General features: G+C 40.2%; 1 long non-coding RNA gene across 1 annotated transcript in view; it reads right to left on the reverse strand.

The window, feature by feature from the left end:
* Positions 1-4112: 4112 nt before the first annotated feature.
* LOC138010300 (uncharacterized) overlaps positions 4113-7500 on the reverse strand; it is a 23633-nt gene continuing 20245 nt past the window's right edge. Inside the window, exons 5-6 of the long non-coding RNA XR_011124445.1 lie at positions 4418-4459; positions 4113-4196 (exon numbers count right to left, since the gene is read on the reverse strand). This is a non-coding gene — a long non-coding RNA (uncharacterized lncRNA). The remainder of the gene's footprint in view (positions 4197-4417; positions 4460-7500) is intronic.

A 7500-nucleotide genomic window follows, 5' to 3' on the forward strand; every position in this document is an offset into this window, starting at 1 on the left:
AAAAACAAGTTCGCGTGAAAGAGAATCGCGAGATTGGTCATCGCAGACAACGCTAGGCAATTGGCCGTTTTTATACTAGAGACGCACAATCCGTCCAGACGAATCATGTGTGTCTCTCATATTATTCGTCTAGTTTAAAGACGGGATGAACTATATGACGAATAATCTGTATGGGACGAACTTGGGAAAACATTTTTGCTGCGACTGTTAAATTCGTCAAGTACAAAGACGGGCACATGACGAATAATGCGTCTGGACGAACTACTTGTAGCCACCTTAATGCGTCTTCGAAGATGCACTAAACTGGATAGTTCGTCCAGACGCATGTGTCATGTGCTCGTCTTTATACTAGACGAACTTAACAGACGCAGAAAAATGTTTGCCCAAGGTCGTCGCAAACGAATTATACGTGTCTAGTATGAAAACGGCCAATGACTTGATCACGCTTCGCAGCTTGAACAATGGGAAAGGAATGTGGCGTTTGTGTGGCTGAAATACAACTCCCCTAAAAACGACTGCATGGGAGACAAGATTTGAATGTTATTTAGGTTAGTTTTCCGTATATTTTATGTTCTAAATCAAACTACATAATAACACATAAGAATACACAAGAAGACTCAGCCACGCGGCTTACGGAATTCACGTTCTAAAACTTCCATTTGCTGTTTCGAATCGAAGAGTTCGAGTTTTTTATTGCTACACTAAGTTCCGAAAAAAAAAAAAAGTGCGTATCGAATAAGTCGTTGTGGCCTGGAGGTTGACTTGGTTACGAATACTGGCCCGGTTCAAACGTTGCATTTCACATTCGCTGAATATAACTACTGAATTGGTAATGAATATCCTGGGGATGAATTAATGATATGGAAATCACAGTCATATAAAGGCAAACAAGTACTCCCCATTACGGGCAGCGGACAGTTGGCTCCCCCACCCGCCCTCCCTGCGAGGAAGCTTAGCCGGGTTTGAAGCCTGGACCACCAAACCCGGAGATCTTCTGAGCCTGGTCTGGGCTTGTCCTAGGCCAGAGCGATTCCCCATGCCTTATCTACTTGTGATGGTTAACAATACCCAGGGCAGAATATTACACTGTTCAAGTTAACATAAAATCTTGACTTTACCATAACTTTCAAATAATGCGAAAGGTAATGTTCAATGGGTTTTTATAAATACATAGTTGACCCTTAGACTTAACGAGACACTAGAGACACTTCAAAATCTGTAAGCATCTACTTTTTGAGCAATCCTGGACATAAGTGGAAAATTCTAGGAGCTAAGAATTGGGTAGCGTCTGACTGCGTAGCGCGTAGATCTCACCATTGCTGAAAGTTGTTTATCATACTCACTGAGATGATATTTCTAGCTTTCATTTCACAGCTCTATTCAAGAAATACGGACCTTCAGAATATTTTTAGTACTGGGGGCATGTTTAAAAGAAAAGGGATCCACATGCAGAAGTTGAAAACTTGAGGATCTGTAATTTTTGATTGAAACATGGACCACGAAAACCAATTGACACTGACAAGGACATAAGGACAAAAAGGCGTTTGGATAAAACTGTCAAAAAGGACATATAAATCTCAAGAATCATTGACATGAAAAAGAATTGAATCTATTCCGTCGTTTAAAATCTCAGTACCGGTATGAGCTTCACACGTGGAATATATACGCAAGAGATTTACGGAAGGGCCAAACCGCGTTTTGTCTGCGACACTCACCGATAACAAGATCTTGCACGAGCAAGGCTACTATTTTTCTCTGACGGATATTTCGCCAGTGTATGCTTGCTGATTCACAGCCTTCTTGACCAGAAAAAAAATGCTTACTTGTGTAGTCTGATGATTGTCGCACGTTTTACTCGACTAAGTGGGATCCCCTGTAGAAATGTGCTATTTTGGCAAAGACCCTTTAACTTGTTTCGTCGACTGGAAGGTACGTGGTAATTACCGATTTCATCCTGACTAATATTGACTTTCTTTGTATCATTGGGCTTTGAAATTCTGTGGTTGACTGAACCCATGCATCTCACAGTTTCCGCCTCTTGAGCCAAAATGGCTAGAAGCACTGACTGATCAACTGTTTAATTGCCTTAGGTGTCAGCATAGTTTCGTACCACACGGTCCATTGATCTCGCCCACACTGTCTAACCTTTGGCTATTAGTAGTAAATAAATCATCTTATCATGAAGAGAAGGGATGTATTTCTCAAAACCGTACGTTAGCTTTCCTCACAAAGCCATATTTAATAACGATTGTGAATCGAATGACAGTTTTTTCTCCTTATCCTCATTAACTTGGTGGGATAAACATGACATTGCCTTTAAACTGTCTTCGCGTTTGTTTTTGTCACGTGGCCATGACCGACGATAATACCCGACTCGATAACATACACAGTCACCTGGACACAATGATTTTTGAAATCTTCCATTCTTTCACTTCAGAGAAACCTTATTATGAAACCACTCCATGACGGGCGATCAAACCCAACTCGATAAGACATACACACTGACCCAGACATATAAGGACAAAAATGCGTTTGGATAAAACTGCCAAAAAGGACATATAAATCTCCAAAATCATTGACATAAAAAAGAATTGAGTCTATTCAGTCGTTTAAAATCTCAGTACCGGTATAAGCTGCACACGTGGAATATATACTCAAGAGGTTTACGAAAAGTCTAAACCGTTGTATCTGCGACACTCACCAATAAGAAGATCTTGCACGAGCAGGGCTACTATTTTTCTCTTCTAGATTTCTTCGCGCGCAACCCTAACCAGGTGATCTGGTGACGTAATTTAGAGGACTGGAAAGAAAAATTTTAACGCCGTATCCCATAACAGCGCGCGGCCTTACGTGTTGTTTCCAAACTCCCTGCAGTATTTCCATCGCCAAAACTCAACAGATCATTACGTCTCTACCACATTTCCTGTTACTGAATGAACATTCAAGTAGACCCGAGAAGATCTAACCTCCGTTCTTCTATATCGGATAATGGAGTTTAAAAATGCAGCTTGTCGGGTCAGTAAATACAGGAATTTCGTGCCCTGTGTGAGTACACTTCACACGAAATTGATTGGCTTCGCCTACAGTTCGGCAAATGCGATATGCATAATTCACTGAGTAGGGCATGTTCCTTGTTGAAGACACAAATGCTTTCAGTTCAAAACTAAGTTTCCCTGCATCATCCTTATTTAATCCGCCCACGTGTCGACTAAAATTTATGGTCGGAGCAATGTTTCTTGTACACCACTCATGCGACCCATCGCGTATCCAAGAAGACAAATTCCGTACTCCTGGAGTTGATTTCTGTGCGGCAAAAAAATGATTGCGAACAAGTAGCGCGATTCTACAAACCTCTACATTAGCAATGTGAATAAGCAAAAACATTGAGCCAGTTCAACTCTTTCAGATACAAATAAAAGGATCTCACATAACTAACTCTTCACAATTAAGCAAAGAACGCTCGGCGGTACTGAAGACCGACTACGATTTACATATTTTTCAATGTGCTTTGGCGGAGAAATTAAAGCAAAAAATATTTGCTGGTAAAAAAAACGGGTGACATTTTCAGACCTTGTATTTTAAATTTTATGACTTTGGGCCTTCTTAGTTGGTAATTTTTAAATCAGGTTTGCCGGGTAGCCCGACGGTCGGCCAGCCGTATTTTTGCCCCCTTTTTTTCTCTTGCAGGCCAAAATTTCAAAGCTTTATTTCCAGAGATGTAAAAGTTACGAAAATACCTTTACCTTATTACTCTTTCCGCTCCTTTTAGAGCTACGGGAGTATTTCACTTCTATTTTGCTTCTAGGCAAGAGAATCTAGTCTACGGCAATATGGGCAATATGGGCAGCCGGTAACTCAAAGAAGCGAAACACATGTTTGAAAGTTTACTGAGCATACGAAAAATCCAAGAATATATTTCAATTATATTTTTCCGATTTGATAACAAAATCTAAAAGGATGGTTTTGGTGATGTATGAGAAACGTAGAAGATCTCAAAGCGTGTTATTTTATGACTTCGTTGGTCAGCAGCCACAGCGAATTGTTAAGGAGCTATGAACCACCTCGAATGCTTTGATTTCACTGAAACGAGAATTTTCCTTAATACGAACTAACCTTATCACAAAGTGCATGAAAGAACTGCACGTGTTTTGTCAAATACAGAAAAGCAAAGTCTCATGACTTAGATCCAGAGGGAACTGCAATAAATTCAACCACAGCTCATATGAGAAACATCTTCAACGGATACTTACAATTTGGCAAGGCAAATCAACGGCGAAGCGAACCAAATTCAACGAGAAATTTTCGGGCAAATCCATAATCTTACGGTAACGTTTGTTAACAGACAGCAAGAAAAAAAATTTCTCTAACCAGTTGTAAATCTTAGGAGAAAGGGTTGCAAGAAACTTAGGAATATTACCTTTTTCCTTCGTAGTTTGTTTGACCGATTGTTGATTCAATCCTGCAAAGACACAGAGCGAAGCGTTATATTGATTACACAGGTCACGTGATATGCCAGTCAACATGAAAACAAAGGTTGCCATTCCGTCCGCATTTTTAAATTTTGTAGGAAGAGTTCATAGGAAGAAAATAAAGTTAAAATGGGAAAGAAAATGCTTTGTTGTCAGACAACTAAAGAACAAAAATGAATCTCAGAAGCTGGCAGCTCATGTCTGGCGAGCGCTGGATCTGCTCAAAGGTTTCTCGATATCCACAATATTTTTGAAATCAAAGAGTTGAATCTAAACTATTTTCATCAGTTATCAATTCACCATAACTGAGGTGCCAAAACGCAAGTGGAGTTGTGCCAGTTAATCAAGTGTTAAAGCGCCATGTTCGCATGTAAGCAGCGTTCATTACTGAGGCCACATGATTTCCAAAGTCACGCATGCCAGCCCCGGCCGGAGAGTCGGCACTGGTCGACTCACTTCAAGATTCTCTCTGCTGTTGATGTTTTGACTCACAATCGGCTGTCCTGCATTGATTAAATATTGTGGTAATGAACGAAGATCCATGATATGCCACTAAGTAAGGTACACTTCACACAAAAATTGATTTTCTTCGCCTACAGTTCGGCAAATGCGATATGCATGATTCACTGAGTAGGGCATGTTCCTTGTTGAATACAAAAATGCTTTCAGTTCCTAACTAAGTCTCCCTGCATCATCCTTATTTAATCCGCCCACGTGTCGACTAAAATTTATGGTCGGAGCAATGTTTCTTGTACACCACTCGTGCGACCCATCGCGTATCCAAGGAGACAAATTCCGTACTCCTGGAGTTGATTTGTGTGGGTCAAAGAAATGATTGCTAACAAGTAGCGCGATTCTACAAACCTCTAGATTAGCAATGTGAATAAGCAAAAACATTGAGCCAGTTCAACTCTTTCAGAAACAAATAAAAGGATCTCACATAACTAACTCTTCAAAATTAAGCAAAGAACGCTCGGCGGTACTGAAGACCGACTACGATTCACATATTTTTCAATTAATGTGCTTTGGCGCAGAGATTAAAGCAAGAATATTTGCTGGTAACAAAAACGGGTGACATTTTTAGGCCTTGTATTTTGAATTTTACGACTTTGGACCTTCTTAGTCGGTAATTTTTAAATCAGGTTTGTCGGCTAGCCCGACGGTCGGCCAGCCGTATTTTCTCCCCCTTTTTTTCTCTTGCAGGCCAAATTTTTTAAAGCTTTATTTCCAGAGATGTGAAAGTTACGAAAATACCTTTACCTTATTACTCTTTCCGCTCCTTTTAGAGCTACGGGAGTGTTTCACTTCTATTTTTCTTCTAGGCCAGAGAATCTAGTTTACGGCAATATGGGCAATATGGGCAGCCGTTAACTCAAAGAAGCGAAACCCATGTTTGAAAGTTTACTGAGGATACGAAAAATCCAAGAATATATTTCAATTATATTTTTCCGATTTGATAACAAAATCTAAAAGGATGGTTTTGGTGATGTATGAGAAACGTAGAAGATCTCAAAGCGTGTTATTTTATGACTTCGTTGGTCAGCAGCAACAGCGAATAGTTAAGGAGCTATGAACCACCTCGAATGCTTTGATTTCACTGAAACGAGAATTTTCCTTAATACGAACTAACCTTATCACAAAGTGCATGAAAGAACTGTACGCGTTTTGTCAAACACAACAAAGCAAAGTCTCATGACTCAGATCCAGAGGGAACTGCGATAAATTCAACCTCAGCTCATATGAGTAACATCTTCAACGGGTACTTACAATTTGGCAAGGCAAATCAACGGTGAAGCGAACCAAATTCAACGACAAATTTTCGGGCAAATCCATAATCTTACGGTAACGTTTGTTAACAGACAGCAAGAAAAATAATTTCTCTAACCAGTGTGTAAATCTTAGGAAAAAGGGGCGCAAGAAACTTAGGAATATTATCTTTCTCCTTCGTAGTTTCTTTGACCGATTGTTGAATCAATCCTGCAAAGACACAGAGCGAAGCGTTATATTGATTACACAGGTCACGTGATATGCCAGTCAACATGAAAACAAAGGTTGCTGTTCGGTGCGCATTCCGAACAGTTCATAGGAAGAAAATCAAGTTAAAATGGAAAAGAATATGCTTTGTTGTCAGACAACTAAAGAACAAAAATGAATCTCAGAAGCTGGCAGCTCATGTCTGGCGAGCGCTGGATCTGCTCAAAGGTTTCTCGATATCCACAATATTTTTGAAATCAAAGAGTTGAATCTAAACTATTTTCATCAGTTATCGATTCACCATAACTGAGGTGCCAAAACGCAAGTGGAGTTGTGCCAGTTAATCAAGTGTTAAAGCGGCATGTTCGCATGTAAGCAGCGTTCATTACTGATGCCACATGATTTCCAAAGTCACGCATGCCAGCCCCGGCCGGAGAGCCGGCACTGGTCGACTCACTTCAAGATTCTCTCTGTTGTTGATGTTTTGACTCACAATCGGCTGTCCTGCATTGATTAAATATTGTGGTAATGAACGAAGATCCATGATATGCCACTAAGTAAGGTACACTTCACACAAAAATTGATTTTCTTCGCCTACAGTTCGGCAAATGCGATATGCATGATTCACTGAGTAGGGCATGTTCCTTGTTGAATACAAAAATGCTTTCAGTTCCTAACTAAGTCTCCCTGAATCATCCTTATTTAATCCGCCCACGTGTCGACTAAAATTTATGGTCGGAGAAATGTTTCTTGTACTCCACTCGTGCGACCCATCGCGTATCCAAGGAGACAAATTCCGTACTCCTGGAGTTGATTTGTGTGGGTCAAAGAAATGATTGCGAACAAGTAGCGCGATTCTACAAACCTCTAGATTAGCAATGTGAATAAGCAAAAACATTGAGCCAGTTCAACTCTTTCAGAAACAAATAAAAGGATCTCACATAACTAACTCTTCACAATTCAGCAAAGAACGCTCTGCGGTACTGAAGACCGACTACGATTCACATATTTTTCAATTAATGTGCTTTGGCGCAGAGATTAAAGCAAGAATATTTGC

The sequence above is a fragment of the Montipora foliosa genome, chromosome 7 (assembly GCF_036669935.1).
Source record: "Montipora foliosa isolate CH-2021 chromosome 7, ASM3666993v2, whole genome shotgun sequence".
Classification (NCBI taxonomy): domain Eukaryota; kingdom Metazoa; phylum Cnidaria; class Anthozoa; order Scleractinia; family Acroporidae; genus Montipora; species Montipora foliosa.